Source organism: Sphaerodactylus townsendi, linkage group LG10 (genome assembly GCF_021028975.2).
Source record: "Sphaerodactylus townsendi isolate TG3544 linkage group LG10, MPM_Stown_v2.3, whole genome shotgun sequence".
Taxonomy (NCBI): domain Eukaryota; kingdom Metazoa; phylum Chordata; class Lepidosauria; order Squamata; family Sphaerodactylidae; genus Sphaerodactylus; species Sphaerodactylus townsendi.
The window spans coordinates 68,042,589-68,059,542 of record NC_059434.1 but is presented as its reverse complement, the minus strand read 5'-3'; the positions used below and the strand labels follow the sequence as shown (position 1 = coordinate 68,059,542).

Genomic DNA, 16,954 nt, shown 5'->3' with positions numbered 1-16,954 from the left:
CAAAGGAAAATCTAAAGGGAAATGGGTCCAGACATAGGCAGATGAGTTTTTCCCACTGTGTATCTTTTCCGGTTTCCAAAACAGCCTAATTGCAAGAGGCTGAACACCTTATTCCAGATATCCAAGCTGACATTGTGTGCTAGTTTGGTTTATTTCTTCATCTTGCAAGAATGATCTTGTGATAGCAACAAAGATGGCTTCCAGTAAGAGTAATTGTTCCCCCCTTTTCAAATATTATTGCTTGAGAGATATAAATTATCCGAACAGAAAAAGGACCCCAGAATCAAATCATAATCACAGTTAGAGAAAACCAAATTCTACATATAATGTTGGGTAGAATTCAAAAAAACAGTGACCAATGATGGCTATTTTTAATATAAATTCTAATCATCCAAACTATATTAAAACAATGATAAATGCCTTCCATTACAACATTCTCCAGTTTTTCTCACAAAATAAGAGTTGTATTGACATATTATCATTTTTCATAAAGCTATTAATCATTCGTTCCTTTTAAATTCCTTTTCAATCTAATATATATTGTCAAGGTTGATGATACTTTATATACATCATTTCAACTTTTTGCCATTATTCTTTGGGGAGGAGGAATAATAGAAGTAATATGCTTTCTACTTATCTTGGAATTCTTTGATTGTTGCTTATTCAGAAAGTTCATTCATTTTGCCATCATTTGCCCTTTCTGCACACGCCTTTTAAAATGTTTCCAGGCAGGAAATGAAAGTGTCCTTATTGGAGTTCTGCATTATCTTCTCCCTCTTTGGTTTTGGAAATGATTTATTTCCAGTCTATAAATTTTTTTTTTTCTGAAAACACTTTTACAATTCTTTTGTCTGAAATATTTTGGAGCCATCTTCCCTTGGCTGTGTGGTCATATTTACGTACATTTTTACATACAAATGCCTAGAGATTTTGGAGGTGGAACCTAGGCTCATTCCGCACATGCAGAATAAGAACATAAGAACTAGCCTGCTGGATCAGACCAGAGTCCATCTAGTCCAGCACTCTGCTACTCGCAGTGGCCCACCAGATGCCTTCGGGAGCTCACATGCAGGAGGTGAAAGCAATGGCCTTCTGCTGCTGCTGCTGCTGCTGCTGAGCACCTGGTCTGCTAAGGCATTTGCAATCTGAGATCAAGGAGGATCAAGATTGGTAGCCATAGATCGACTTCTCCTCCATAAATCTGTCCAAGCCTTTTTTAAAGCTATCCAGGTTAGTGGCCATCACCACCTCCTGTGGCAGCATATTCCAAACACCAATCACACGTTGCGTGAAGAAGTGTTTCCTTTTATTAGTCCTAATTCTTCCCCCCAGCACTTTTAATAATGCACTTTCAAACTGCTTTCAGTGCTCCTTGAAGCTGTACGGAATGGCAAAACCCACTTGCAAACAGTTGTGAAAGTGGTTTGAAAACGCATTATTTTGCGTGTGCGGAAGGGGCCCTAGAGAGTGTGAGGTTTGGAGAGGACAGGGACCCCAGCAGGTTACTATAGCATACAGTCCACCCTCCAAGCAGCCATTTTTTACAGACGAACTGATTTCTGTCATCTGGAGATCAACTGCAATAGTGGGAGATCTCCAGGCCTCACCTGGAGATTGGCAGTCCTAGGTAGGAGGCAGGTGTCTGAGATGATGTTTGTTAATATAGCACCTTCAACAGTAATAAAACTACTGTAAGCTTTGGTGATCACTGGTTCTGGTAGGTTTTCTGGGCTGTGCGGCTGTGGTCTGGTGGATCTTGTTCCTAACATTTCACCTGCATCTGTGGCTGGCATCTTCAGAGGTGTATCACAGAGGGAAGTCTGTTTCCCACTGTGTCTAAGTGAGAAGGGAATGCTTAGTGTGGTATATTGTCCATGTCCCAGGGTGGGGAACCAATTGTTAAGTGTTTGGATGGAACTTGCTATGCAAAGGTGTGGTTGAGTGCATTGTATTGCGGGTGGGGTTATCAGTCCATTTTTTTAAATACTGGGATCCAGGCTTTGGTGATCACACTCTTTCTCTTGGAAGGTCAGCACTTTGTCTGGAAATAAGATTCTCTCCGATCTATTAGAATCTATCTAATCTGAGTACATAAATAACTGGCCTTGGCTCCCACTCTACAAACTTGCATAAGACTCTGGAATGTGCAAGCTGGCAAAATTTTGTATTGCATCCAGTCCAAGTTTCTTCTGTCTTTTTTTTTAAAAAAAAGATAGAATGTTTATTCAGCTATTTCCTTTCATCTTTCCAGTTGTGCTCTTTCCTTAGATTATGCCATTTGACTTGCAAGTTACCCCAGTCCCTATTATTTACTGAAGGTCATGAGTCTCTGGTCGTTTCCCCACTTACCATCTGCTGCGTGCTACTCTCCACTACAGGGGCGGTGACAATGCAGCCGCCCCGATGCTGCTGCTCTGGCGCCCCCTCAGTGCACGTCATTCCTGGTGCTCCTCAAAACGGCGCCTTTTGATGATCCCGCACTCTGGGGAAGCCCGGGAGCGCACCAGAAATGGCGCGCGCTGAGAGTAGCACGCAGCAAAGGGTGGTCGAGGTAAGTGGGGAAACGACCTCTGTTGTTCAGATCCTCTAAGACTTGCAAATAATTGTTCTACATAAATTACAAGTGGGTACTGTGAGGAAACATTAAAAATAATTTGCCACTAACATTTCCCCATAGAACAGTGGTGGCGAACCTTTGGCACTTCAGATGTTATGGACTACAATTCCCATCAGCCCCAGCCAGCATGACCAATTGGCCATGTTGGCAGGGGCTGATGGGAATTGTAGTCCATAACATCTGGAGTGCCAAAGGTTCGCCACCATGGCCATAGAACATACAGGATCACCAGGTCCCCACTGGCCACCAGTGGAGGATAGAGTGGTAGGGTTGCCAGATCCCGGATGGGAAACTTCTGGAGATTTGGGGATGTAGCCTGGGACCTCAGAGAGGTTCAATGCCACAGACTCCACTCTCCATTGCAATCATTTTCTCCAGGAGAACTGATTATTGTAACCTGAAGAACAACTGTGATTCCAGGGGATCTCCAGATCTCATCCAAAGGCTGGCATCTGTAAGTGTAATATATGTTTAGTGTTTCCATCTAGTGGCTTAGTGTCATCATTGTGGGAGAAGTGTGTTTTTGTTCCTGTTTCAGGGCAGTTCCAATATGTCTGAGGAGGAGATTGTACACCAGCAATAAATATAGTCATACTTGCTCTGCTTGGCTGATTTGAACCTCCTGCATTACACTAAGCACAAATGAATAATTTTGAACTGAATAAAGTGTCAAATTGGAGTTCCACCATATGTCTTTGCGCCTATGGCATAGCAAGGTGAGAGGAGTGAGCTGAGACAATCTGTAATAAGGTAAGAATTAGACATTTTTGAGTTCTAGAACATGAATGACCAACTATACACTGGTTCTGGATGCCAAGCACCTTTGTGTACCAGCAGTACTAAAAGTAATGGTAAAGGTAATTCCCTGTGTAAGCACCAAGTCATTACTGACCCATGGAGTGATGTCACATCATGACATTTACTAGGCAGACTCTTTAAACTTTACGTGATGGTTTTCCATTGCCTTCCCCAGTCATTCACAAGTTGGGTGTTGGGTACAAGTAGTACTACTAATTTTTTTAATGAAGGCGTGGTAAACAACTTCACTCACTTCCTAGGAAAAGAAATAATGGATCTACACATTGTATTGCATAATTCTTATTTAATCATAATCTAACATGCATTCTGGATAGACCAAGAACCCCTGTTGGTATACCTCTTGAAAAATCTTTCAGACAACATCTATTCCTCAGTCCAAACCCATCAACACATATATGCTCTGTGGTTTTTAAGTATTTACTGCTGCAAGATGCTATCTTTATAATGGATTCTCACCACCTGCAAGGGATCAGATGTTTCTGGTCCTCAGATGTCACTGGAGAATAGAGTGGATCCCACAAAACTGGCCATCCATGTTCCCATTGCTCTTCTGACTCTTAGGGCTCCTACTTAGTTCAGTTGACTCCCTCCTACCATCAAATGCCAAGACTGTTGTTGTCTTAGGTACTTTGACTGATAGGTGGAGACTGCACCAGTAAGCTAGGCAGTTGCTAGTGGCAGTTGTATTTTCAAGGTGCTGATAAATCAGGGTAGTCCAAAAGCTATACCACAGCATCCTCAGAGTTGTTGCCTAAATTCCTGCTGTTAAACATGTTTCTTTTAATGCAGTCACTTGAGGTACAAAATATCTCAGGCCAGTCCTGAGAGCCTTTCAGCTTTTCCATGAGAATATGCGAGATGAATTTGCATCCAAGAATACTAATGCTGTTAGAGCCACAAATGCCACAAGGTAGTTAAGTGTACAATGCAAAAAAGCAAGGCAGATTTCTGTTGTGAACTATGCAGGCTCACGGCCCTGTCCCTTTCACTGTACAATCTTCCATGCATAGTGTCTTTTAACAATATGTAAATACTTATAATTATCCTCACCTACTAAATAATACAACTTTTCCAGTGCCTATGCTGTGCCCCTGCTTGTTTACTGGAGGAGGAAGAACTTATTTTTTCATATCAAAGTGAGGCTCGATATGAATAATGCATTAAGAAGTATTTGCATAGTCCTACATAATACGTGAATTGTAGGCTGTTAGATTTCGTGACAGACAGTAGAAACAGAGCATCCATCCTTCTTTAAAATCTCAGTTGATCAAGTGTTGTGCCCTTTTCTAATTCCTGGAATTGGAACCAAATGAAATAACATGTACAAGAGCCTAAAGATCTTTTTAAAAAGCTGTTCGTAGCCTTTGGGTGGTTTAGAACTTTCAAGGGACAGCATTGTTGCTCCTTCGCTCTTGTTTTGCACATCGTGGGCTAGAAGAGCTGGCCACTTATCATGTTTTTGTTTTGTTCTGTTCTATTTGTTTCTTGGCAGCTGTTGGGTTGATTTTGTTCCTCAGTTCAAACACTGCGCAACCCACCATCATGTGAGTGCTTTGGAAGGATGTGGACCCTTAACCTTCAGTTCCCATAATATGCAGTGGCCTGCTATATAGAAGCACCATTCATATGAACTGGTAGTGTCCACATGGTTGGTCCATATGTGCATTTCATGATGGTAGCATGTAAAAAAAAAACCAACAGAGGCCAACATGGGCCTGGTAATGGCCTTACATTCTACTGAAGCGTTCACATGAAATGTGAGGGGTAGATAAGGGCCAGTAAAAACTATAGGAGGAGAGCCAAAGACTACCTAGTCCAGTCTCATTTTGCAAGATGCAGGCATTTTCCTTTATCAATCTATTGATAAGATTAAAGATAAAAATTAAAGATTGTATTAAAAATTGAAGCACGCATGTGCAATAGAGAATTTGTGAAACATCACTCCTCCCAGGATGCAAGCAAAAAGCCAACTGACGTGGAATGCCTGCCCCACTGCAAACAGGGCGGTGGGTAATAATGCTGAACGTGCCCCCAAACAAAGACCGCTTCCGCACGGCCACGTTGGGGATTGGGATGGCATACATGACGCCGACCAAACCCCCCCCCCCCCCACCGCTCGGACGAACAGTCCCGGTAACGACAGGGAAGACGGCACCGCGCTGCGCTGTCGCCCAATCGACATACCTTCCCTGTGACCTTCCAGCACGTCGCCGAGGCCAGGGGACCCGCCCCCCTTCCCTGCATGACGGCTCCAGAGTCGCAGGGCATGGGGTGTGTCCCCAGGCCTTGGTGACACGCCAGAAGGTCGCAGGGAAGGTAAGTTGATCAGGAAAGGGGGGATGTCGCCTTCCAGCCGCTGCCGTTCGCACGGCAGTGGCTGGAAGCCGCCGTTTTCCAAAAATCTTGCTCAGGTGGGAAAATGGCGGCTTTGTGCCGCGGGGGGGGAATGAGGGCGGCGTGGCTGCGAAGCAGCTGCGCCCCCCCATGCGAACAGCTCCCTAGGGACGGTGTTTTTGCCTTCCCTAGGGTGCTGTAAACAGCCTGTGAGGAAAGGGCCAAAGACTCCCCAGCAAATTCACTCTAAAGTCGTGGGAACCTCACCATGCATAATTGGCCAGAAAGTACAAGTAATGCCAAGCAAGAGTTGCAACTGGTACTGCACAGCAAGTACTGCACAGCCTGTTTCCATTTTCCTGATTTAAATCTTGCAGGGGAAAGCTTGCAGGTAGCCTTTTTTGACTGAATTTGAGAGCCCCACGGCTACTTTGAGCATCGTAATAAAGCTGTGGGAGATCTTGTCCCGAGAGTTCCTTTTTCACATGTAGTTAACTGCTATTGCTAAACCCATTTTGTAAGGCAAGAGAATTAATTAGCTCTTTTGATAACTGCTTGATTTTTGCAAAGGGATCTTAATTTTTCTTGCTATTGAGTAGATTAGCTTAGAGTGGACTTTCTAAAAAAGACCACGCGGATGAAACAGAGCTGTTCTTCAGGTGGAATAAAATAAATGCGAGAGATCACTAAGAAAGACAGAAATAGATCTGACACCCACCTGATGAGCAAATAGCCCACTGCTGGGAAGCTCAGCAAAGTTCTGAAGAGTTTGCAATGATTATATGACTTCCTAAACAACATTTTTCTCTAGAAAAGAGAAGAGTGTTAGGAATAAAATAAAAAGAACAGAGATGTGTGAAAAGTACAGAAGCAAGAACCAGGGTAAGAGAAGAAACATGTTAAATAAATCGAAGGGAAATTCTCATTTCTGAAAGCCGGCATGCTTCCCAAAGAAATCCCATGGTGTTTGGTGGTCATATTACAGAGAGGCACAAACACTGGGAAAATATTGTACTTTCAGCAGAGACCAAGGAACTCTTTCTCTCTAATTTAATAAAAATGGACTATAGTATTAGCATTTCTGTATATAACTGCAAACTCAATTCGCTAGTTTCTGATTTTCCCTTTATTTGTTTCTGAAGGCAATGGTGCAAAAGATCTGCAGTTATTTGAATTGCTCCACAATATAACAGATGGCCACTTAGGATGAAAAGCTGTATCTCATCTAAAGGCACTTAGCTATAGGAGCACAGATTTAAGTCGTGTCTTGAATTCAAAGCCGCCTAAGACCTCATCTGAATTTTCTGCACTTCATATTTTAATTCCTTTGAACTACATAAACTAAAGAAGAGGAAGGAGGAGGAATTTGGATTTGTCTCCAGTATGGAGATTCAAGGAGAGCTACAAACTCCCTTCCTCTCCCCACAACAGACACTTTGGGGGGGGGGGGGGTTGAGAGAGTTCTGAAAGAGCTGTGACTAGCCCAAGGTCACCCAGCAGGAATGTAGGAGTGGGGAGCAAATCTGGTTTATCAGATAAGAGTCCATCACTCATGTGGAGGAGTGGGGAATTAAACCCAGTTCTCAAGATTAGAGTCCACCTGCTCTTAACCACTAGACCACGCTGGCTCTCTTAGAGTACAACTTTATGTTACTTTAATGGGCACACAGAATGATGCTCACCCTGGCCCTAGAACTGTCTGAAGTTCCTGAAAAAATGACTGTCCCTGATCTAAATGATTCTTAGGGGCTTTTTCGGCTGTGTTTTGAATATCACAGTCCTGTTTGGGGATACCCATCTTCTTTTAATGACCCTGCTTCTATGGAGTCTGACCTAACAGAAGCCAAGCAAGTGAAATATATAATACATTATATGTATAATGCATTATTATTCTACCCTTTCTCCAGGAAACTCAGGGTCAAACTAGGCATTTTGGAGGCCGAGGGTCATTCCTAGGGTTCCCAACTCAAGGTTGGGAAACACCTAGGCCCCTTCCGCACGGGTCAATAAACCCAGACTGGGGATGGGAAAAACCCGTTTCAGGGGAACTTTGCACAGATCCTGCCCCTAAAGCGAGGCTGCCCCATGCTAAGTCCCCCAAAATGGTTTTTTTTAAGAATTGCGCTATCCACAGTTCTTTGGTTTTAATGCAGGTTGCAGCCGGTTGCAGCCACTCGCAATTGAACGGCTGGCCGGGAAGCACTTTAATCATCCATGCTTCCCTTTTCCTTGAAGTCCCCACCTCGCAGCTGTGTGGCCACGCAGGGTCACAGGGATGTCTCATGCCATCACGAGACACCAGCGTGGCTGTGGGGTCCATGCCTGCCTGCTCGCGTAGCTACACAGTGAAGGGAGGTAAGCGGGGGAAAAGCCATGCGCTTGTGCAAAGGTGCAACAGCAACCCTCACTGCTTCTGCAGGCTCCATTTGCTGCCTGGCCTGCATGGAGGCATGCGAACACAAAAATGGCAGAGGGGGGTGCTTTATCCTGACTGCAACCCACTCTGCCTGTGCTGTGCGGAAAGGGTCCTAGAGATGTGGCAGATGGAATCTGAGGAGGGTGGTGTTTGGGAGGACTTTAATGGGGTAGAGTGCCATAGAATCCACCTTCCAAAGTGGCCATTTTCTCCAGGTGAACTGATCTTTGGCCCCTTCCGCACAGGCAAAATAATGTGTTTTCAAACCACTTTCACAACTGTTTGCAAGTGGATTTTGCTATTCCGCACTGCTTCAAAGAGCACTGAAAGCAGTTTGAAAGTGCATTATTCTGCATGTGCGGAATGAGCCTTTGTCACCTTGAGATCAGTCATAATAGCAGAAGGTCACTGCATTGCCAGCGAGGTCTGCCTGAGCCTCTCTGTGCTTCCAGTAAGCTCTGCTCCCGCACCCACCCCCATTGGTAGACCTTCTTTTGCTGCTGCTAAGTTCCCTGCTGGTCAGCTGATCTGCTCCATCTGCAGCGGGGGCATGCCAAGCCTACCTGGAAGTGATCGAAGTAGTTTGTACCTTTGCGACCACAAACACATCCTTTCACCATGATAGTGAGAAGACATTCAGGGTGCATATAAGCAAAGCAACTGTTTGTACTAATAGATTAAAATCATATGAATCTGAGAACAAGGCAATAAATAATGCACTCATTGTGGTAGTAACGTGTCTTTCAGGGAAAAATAGAACCACCAAGTTGTATGTACTAGTGATGTATTGCCTCCGTGGATGCTTGAGAGGAAATGAAACCTCCTGCATTTGTTATCTCCAGCAGCCTGCTAAAAAGCCATATGGCTTAGACAATTATGCTAAAGGTTGCAGAAGGAACACAATGTTACAGAAGGTCATAGCTGCTGGTGACAGGGAGATTCAGCTACAAGTAATAATGTTCCTTTGAAATCTGGTACTGTGGTCAAAATGATCACTGGTGCTAAAATTCTGTTATTAATCTTAAACATTCCTTCCTTTGCTCCTTGGCTGCTGTGAAGGAGTTTCAGACACTTTCCTTTCAGCTTGCCTCTTTTTAGGATGCTAAACTAACTGCATAAGAACATAAGAACATAAGAACAAGCCAGCTGGATCAGACCAAAGTCCATCTAGTCCAGCTCTCTGCTACTCGCAGTGGCCCACCAGGTGCCTTTGGGAGCTCACATGTAGGATGTGAACGCAATGGCCTTCTGCGGCTGTTGCTCCCGATCACCTGGTCTGTTAAGGCATTTGCAATCTCAGATCAAGGAGGATCAAGATTGGTAGCCATAAATCGACTTCTCCTCCATAAATCTTTCCAAGCCCCTTTTAAAGCTATCCAGGTTAGTGGCCATCACCACCTCCTGTGGCAGCATATTCCAAACACCAATCACACGTTGCGTGAAGAAGTGTTTCCTTTTATTAGTTCTAATTCTTCCCCCCAGCATTTTCAATGTATGCCCCCTGGTTCTAGTATTGTGAGAAAGAGAGAAAAATTTCTCTCTGTCAACATTTTCTACCCCATGCACGAATTTTGGCAGACTTCAATCATAATATCCCCCCCTCAGCAGCCTCCTCTCCAAACTAAAGAGTCCCAAGCGCTGCAACCTCTCCTCATAGGGAAGGTGCTCCAGTCCCTCAATCATCCTTGTTGCCCTTCTCTGCACTTTTTCTCTCTCTGCAATATTCTTTTTGAGATGCTGCAACCACAACTGTACACAGTACTCCAAATGCTTGATCGCCACTGCTGCTTTATATAAGGGCATGACAATCTTTGCAGTTTTATTATCCAATTCCTTTTCTAATGATCCCCAGCATAGAGGTTGCCTTTTTCGCAGCTGCCATGCATTGAGTTGACATTCCCATGGAACTATCAACTAAGGCGGCTAAATCCCTTTCCTGGTCTGTGACTGATAGCACTGGCCCCTGTAGCGTGTATGTGAAGTTTGGATTTTTTGCCCCTATGTGCATCACTTTACATTTTGCTATATTGAACTGCATTTGCCATTTCTGAGCCCACTCACCTAATTTATCAAGGTCCGCTTGGAGCTCTTCGCAATCCTTTGTGGTTCTCACCACCCTACATAATTTGGTATCATCTGCAAACTTGGCCACCACGCTACCCACCCCTACTTCCAGGTCATTTATGAATAGGTTAAAGAGCACTGGTCCCAAAACGGATCCTTGGGGGACACCACTCCCGACATCTCTCCATTGTGAGAACTTCCCATTTACACCCACTCTTTGTTTCCTGTTTCTCAACCAGTTTTTAATCCATAGGAGGACTTCCCCTCTTATTCCTTCATTGCTGAGTTTTCTCAATAGTCTCTGGTGAGGAACTTTGTCAAAAGCCTTTTGAAAATCCAAGTAGACAATGTCCACCGGTTCACCCCTGTCCACATGCCTGTTTACACCCTCAAAGAACTGCATGTAGAAGCATCATCTAGCTTAGTCTATAGAATGAGACATATAACAGTTGTTCAGTGACCAACAAAAGAAAGGGAAGTTGCATTCATATAGAGGTGTGAATATGCACCCTTGTAGTGGAAGCAGCAGCAAATGGCAGGGAAATAGGAAAATGTCCCCCTTTTTTTCTCCTGCTGTGTTTGTGCAAAAGTCCAGGTATCCTCCTTCCTTTTTACCTTCCTTTTCTGTACTGTAGTATAGTTCGTCTCAGAAAAAGATGTTAGTCATGTTGTATATTCTTCCGCCACAAAACTCAACATGCCAGATCTTCTTTGTTGTAAAACACTCCACCTGTGTCCCAGTGCCTACGTAGCCCTGCTTCCCCTCCACCACCACCACATCCATTTGAAAGTTTGAAAGTAAAAATACATTTTGGCATTGTTCAATTGTTTATTTATAATGAACTATAAATGCTATTGTATCAAAGTGCCATGTTCAATAATGCATGAAATAATGGTTTTGACAAAGAAAGTGCATAAAACTGAATGATAATTCTCATATTTGTTTGGGACTATATTCTAATACGGAAGCATACAAATTTCTCAACTGCTGCAGCTCAACTGACTGTACTAACATATTTTTCTGAGACAGAGTATAGTATATGTATTTACTACTGTTATTGTTAAGTCACCTTTATCATTGAGGTACAAGGCAGATTAAATAGAGCAGGTCAATGCAATCAACAGGATGGCATATTCCATAAACAATATAGTAGGATTAGGGTTGTAGAGCCAACCAGACATCTAAAGACAGAACTGAAGCAAAGCATTAAGTATTTACCTGACACATTAAATGATGCAAAAACTACATAGCAGGATTCTAGTTTCAATAAGCTAAACTCGGGAGAATAGACCACAATCCCTAATAATTTATACAATAAATTTTGTGAATCGTAAAGTACAGAGCACTCTATTGCCTCCACAGAAAAGCCCTCTTGAATTATTTGCTCAACATCAAGAGAGCTGGAACCTTCCTAACCATCCCAAGCAGGGCATTCCATAAGGGGTTAGTAGAGTGGAATTCTGTTAGGATTGTATTGTTAGGTTCCCATACATCCTGTTGTTCAGAATTCCCCTTCTGTTTCATTTGTACAAATCCCCCCCCACACACACACACACACAAGTTACTGTCTATTATAAATCCACCACCATGCTTCACACTCTATACCGCACAACAAATTTGCTTTCTGGGGTGAAAAATGCAATTTCTCAGGCACAAAATATTAGGAGAATGCAATATGCCTGTTATAAAAAAAGAAAGAACTAAATGGTTAGGCTGCCAAAGAGAGATTGTGCTGAAAGACCCCTCCTCCTCCTCCTCCTCCTCCCCATCCCACCCCCACCCCCATTCCTGTTATAAGGCAAGGTGAGAAATGTTAGATTTCGTTTAGAGTCATGGATATGCCCAGTAGTGTGTGTGACTGCAGTTTATAGAAAGTTCTCCAGAGACATAAATGTAAAAGGTAAAACTTACATTTATTCAATCATCTTCAGTTCACAACTTTGTTCCAAGAAAAGGTAAATAGAAAGAACCCTATCTAAAGAGATTACTTTCCCTATGACAAGTGGGCACAACTAACGCGCCATCACGTGTGTGGAAGTGAGAGGATGCTGCAGTGGCAAAGGCCCCACTGAGCAGGCTGCCATTGACCATGCACTCGGTTCAAAGGCTAGAGCAGAAGTGAAGCTAGCATGGGGAAGAAAGGAAGTTAGTGGGCGGTCTCCTGGCCCAGACAAGGAGGGCAAACAAGAGAGGCAACATCACAGAGTGAGATACACAGCACCCCCCAGTGTCCAGGCATGCAGAAGTCGCTTATTCCAACAAGAAAGACAATAAATACACTACAAGTTGATAATCCTAATGAAGAGCAGAGTTGTGTTCATGTGGATGGACCTAATTTCTTAAGCCACTTATCTGGGTAGTCTGTGGGAGAAGCAGAGTTGGGAGGAGGGGGGAATGAGCAATAAATACTTAATCATTTCCAGTTCTCTGATGAATACTTTACATTGTAAAATGTGTGTGCATTAGAAATATTAAGGCCTGGTGGAGAGCAGGAACTATGCTGCATGGTTGCTAAGTTACAGCACAGAGATTTTTAGTGGATAAAATGTATATTTACAGGGCTCGTTGCATGGTTTTCATGCAGGTATGGGTAAATCTAATGAAAAGGCTTTGTAGGCAAACCCAGCCATTGGGATTAGTCCTGCAGCTGAGGTAGAGTGGCAAACCAGAGTGGAGCTAGTGGTGAAAAGGAATGCTCAGTAATGAATCCTGATATATTTAGGTTCCAAACACAGCTGAAGAGAGGATGTGGTAGCAGGAGAGTCAGGAAAGGGAATGCCTTTTATTTATTTCTCAAGCCCCCTTTTGCGGGGGTGAATTCTGGACATTTAAAAAAAGAATTATGATCCTCATTCTCTATCCAACTTAAGTGATATTATTTGGGGGTTTCTATTCATTAATCTTGAAACATAATAGGGAGCATTTCTAGGATTGCCAACCTGGTAACTGGCAGTAGGAGGGATTGGGACACGGAGTCATGTGATGATGTCACTTCCAGAGAATAGCTGGAAGCAAGGTTGATTGTTCTAGGAAAAATTGGAAACTCTGGGCCACTACCCACTTACCTCACTAAACTGCAACGCCGCTGCGACCCCGCAATGAAAAGCCTCCGTGGCTTCTGACCACGGAGACATTTGTTCCCCACACGTTTGCAATTCTTGAAATAACGCGGGCAGCAAAGAGCGGGAGTTCCGTTGCAATGAGGGGAATGGAGCGCTCCGATTGGCCGTCGAACATGTGCGTCATGAGTTACGAGAAAGTGGCGGCCAGCCGAGGGCGGGTCTCCAGTGTGATTGGCTGGGAAGAGGTTGTTTATGATAGGTTTGCACGAGCGTGAGTGCGAACGTCATCAAAGAGGCGCTAACAGCCCTCTATTAAGACGTCGGCACATGCTGACGTCAGCAGTAAATCGTTGGCTGCGCTTTCTGTGGAGACACGTCATCAGCAGTGTTTGGAAGTGAAAGCAGAAGCCAGCTCGCACGCACGCCTCTTGTACTTCCTCATTCGCTCGGCGCCGACATTTTCCATTTGCTCGGCACGGGCTTTGAACAAGTTGAGACGTGAAGACGTGACTTCGACTGGATGTCGGCACGTGTCTACGTCATCACTACGCGCACTTTTAGACGGGGACACCCCCACTTAACAAGATGGCGCTCCCTGTTCCCTGATTGGCCGTGAGCTGCGCGTCACAGCGAATCAGCCGCGCGCAAACAGCCGAGGTTCCCCACAACCCCGCGGCACCCGCGGGGTTTTTAAAAAAGTTGCTCTTTTTAGCGGAGCTAATTTGCCGCGCAGCCAGGAGGCGGGAGAGAGGTAAATCCCTGGCAGCCGCGCAGTGAGCGCCAGAGATGTGGGGAGCGTCCAGGACCCCCGTGGCTTTTAAAGAGGTGACCCCGCGGCTTATGGTGAGTGGATAGTGACCCTCTATCTGGGGTTTCCTAGAGCTACAACTTTGCTTCTGGGTACTCCCTGGAAATGATGTCATGGTGTAATAATCTCAGTGAATCTCTGTTAATTTTTAATTTTTAAAATCTCCTCCTTCCCCACGTACAGGTAACAGGAATTCAGGAATTTGACACAACTCATCATTTCTGAAAATAAGGTCTTTATACATGACTTTGTAATGATGGAGGGTAGCATATCCTCAAATATATGATACCTAAAATTAGCTATATTTGTTTATGAGCTGCTTTCAAAGGAATCAAGCATTCATCTGCCATACCAGAACTGGCATTCAGTTCCCTTTAACACTGATCCTGGTTTATGATAATGTATTGTTCATACAGAGCCCATACACCTCAAACTCTCCACATAGATACCCCACTGTCTTGTCACATCCAATAAGGAAGTTCCAGTAAGGGAAATAAACACACATGGAAGATGAAGCACTATTATACCCTCTCCTGAATCACCCTATGAATTCTATATGTACTTCAAGGCAGGCATGAATAGGGTCTTAATATGTTCCCATTGCACTTAGTCCTGAAAGGCAATGGCCCCTTCTGCATATACAGAATAGAATAATGCACTTTCAATCTACTTTCACAACTGTTTGCAAGTGGATTTTGCTATTCCACACAGCTGCAAAGTGAATTGAAAGTGGACTGCAAGTGTATTATTCTGCATGTGCAGAAGGGGCCAATGTGTTGTCTTCATTGAAAACAGCAAGCTCATTTCAATTAATTTCAGGCAGTCATCTTAATAAAGGTCAAGAAAGCATCCAGTGATACTGCATTATGTTACAAGAATAATTGGGGGGGGGGGTTGTCTTTTCATACAATATCTAGAAGACATTTCTGCTTTGTGCTTGTGACCCTTGGCATTGCTATAATTCTTGAGAGTAGGGTTGGAAAAGCAATCAGGATTGTTTTCCTGCCTTTACTGTTCAAAAGGTTGACCTTCTTATAAGTACAGGATCTAAATAGATGCATCCACCCCTACCTTGCCATAAGTCAGCTGATGTGCTTTCTTTTTTCATATGGTGTTATTTTATTGATTTATTTGTTTTATTAAACTGATATCCTGCCCTCTTCCCAATCAGGCTCAGAACAACTTACTCAAAAATTAAAACATCCATATTATAATAAAACAGGATAAGAATTCGGTCATAACTAAAATCTCAATATTGAATCCATTGATGGTGAATTGTTTAAAAAAAACCACCTTTAAAAGCCATAACACATATCTGCCATCTTAGTTCTTCTGCATTTTCTGAGAATGGGGGAAAGCAGATAAAAAAGGGGGAAGGGTATAATATCTCATGCTTCCAGCAGATGCCATGGAGGATGTGGAAATCTTGAACAGGTGCCTAGAGGCAGTTTTAGGATGGATGAGGACTGAACAACCTGAAATTTAATCCTGACAAAACAGAGATGCTACTGGTTGGAGGAAGGTTTGACATAGAAATTGAGATCACCTAAAGGAAGAGGTTTATAGTTCTGGGGTCCTGCTGGATCTGGGCCTCCTGTTGGACAAACATGGGGCAGCAGGGACCAAGGGTTTCTATGTGTGGCAGCTTTATCAACAATACAAGTTTTTTAAAATCAGTGTTATGATACTTTAAGTGGCATGAATCCAAAGAATCCTGGGTAGTGTAATAATTTAATAAGGGTGCTGAGGCTTGTCAGAGATCCTTATTGTCCTCTGGAAAGATGGAATAATTATTAAACCAGGTTTAGCCTGTGAAGTAGCTGTGCTCTTGTGTTTGTAAAAGCAACACTTGTACCAGTGTGTCAGTTACTTAATGCTTATTTTCTGAACTGTTACTAGTAAATGTGAGAAATCCCAAAGGAATCTCCATTCAGCTTGCTGGACAGCTGCCCCTTCACCATAGATTTCCCAATTGCAGTTAACTTCAGGGAATGAGGACCAATTTACATCACTGAGAATCTGTACCTTCTTTTAATTAGCTATCATCCTAGGAGACTTCTTTGCCTGGAGCTCGTTTGCTAGAAGGAACCGGTTTGTCAATGGAGAAGAGCACTCAGCGTGCTAAGATATGGCAAGATTTAGCTCATTGGCTTACAGTGGGTTCAAAAGACAAAAGCGTTCTGAAGGTGAACAGCCGTATCTAGTGGGCTTATTAACAAGTATATTATTAAGTGCTGACTTTAATTGCATAAAATAGCTATGATGAAGAAGATTAGTGAAGATCAGGGCTGTGAAAATTTCCGCTTCCCTGATGAAACCGCTCCTTTCATCTCCCCTGGTGAAACCTTGCTCCTATCCTCTTCCTCTGAATGTTTGAAAGGACGGGAGGACATCTGCATTATACAAGAAGCACAATTACTGCCAGTGAAATACTGAAGAGGGGTAGTTGCGTCATGGTCGGGGACAGCCGTTTCAGACCCCCCTCCCACACACACACAGACACCCCTCAAGTTTGCACCACTAGTGTACTCATTTTTCCTGTAGCCATTTAAATAAGATACGTACATACATCTTGAAAACCCCGTGCATGCACACATCTGGGTAAGGCAGGATTCCCCTATGCACATACTAGGGATGTCATCCATAGTTCTGCAGCAAACTTTGGTCTAATGTTTGTACATGCATAAGAATTATATTTGTTGCTTTAAAGGTACAACTGCTTCTATTCTCTACAAAGAAATGCCCCAAATTTAGGGAGAGATGCTAAAAAGAGTGGGTGGCAGCAGACAGACCATTTCCCAAATGTGTGCGTGAGAAATGCCATCAAGTCACA

The 16,954-nt window shown here is 43.6% G+C and overlaps 1 protein-coding gene and 1 long non-coding RNA gene across 2 annotated transcripts in view; one reads left to right on the top strand and one right to left on the bottom strand.

The window, feature by feature from the left end:
- The window catches only part of LOC125439703, a 39,642-nt gene extending 27,445 nt beyond the window's left edge, over positions 1–12,197 (bottom strand). The window contains exon 1 of the long non-coding RNA XR_007245565.1: positions 12,163–12,197. This is a non-coding gene — a long non-coding RNA (uncharacterized LOC125439703). The remainder of the gene's footprint in view (positions 1–12,162) is intronic.
- The window catches only part of BANK1 (B cell scaffold protein with ankyrin repeats 1), a 187,310-nt gene that overhangs the window by 131,461 nt on the left and 38,895 nt on the right, over positions 1–16,954 (top strand). The gene's annotated exons all lie outside the window — the stretch shown is intronic.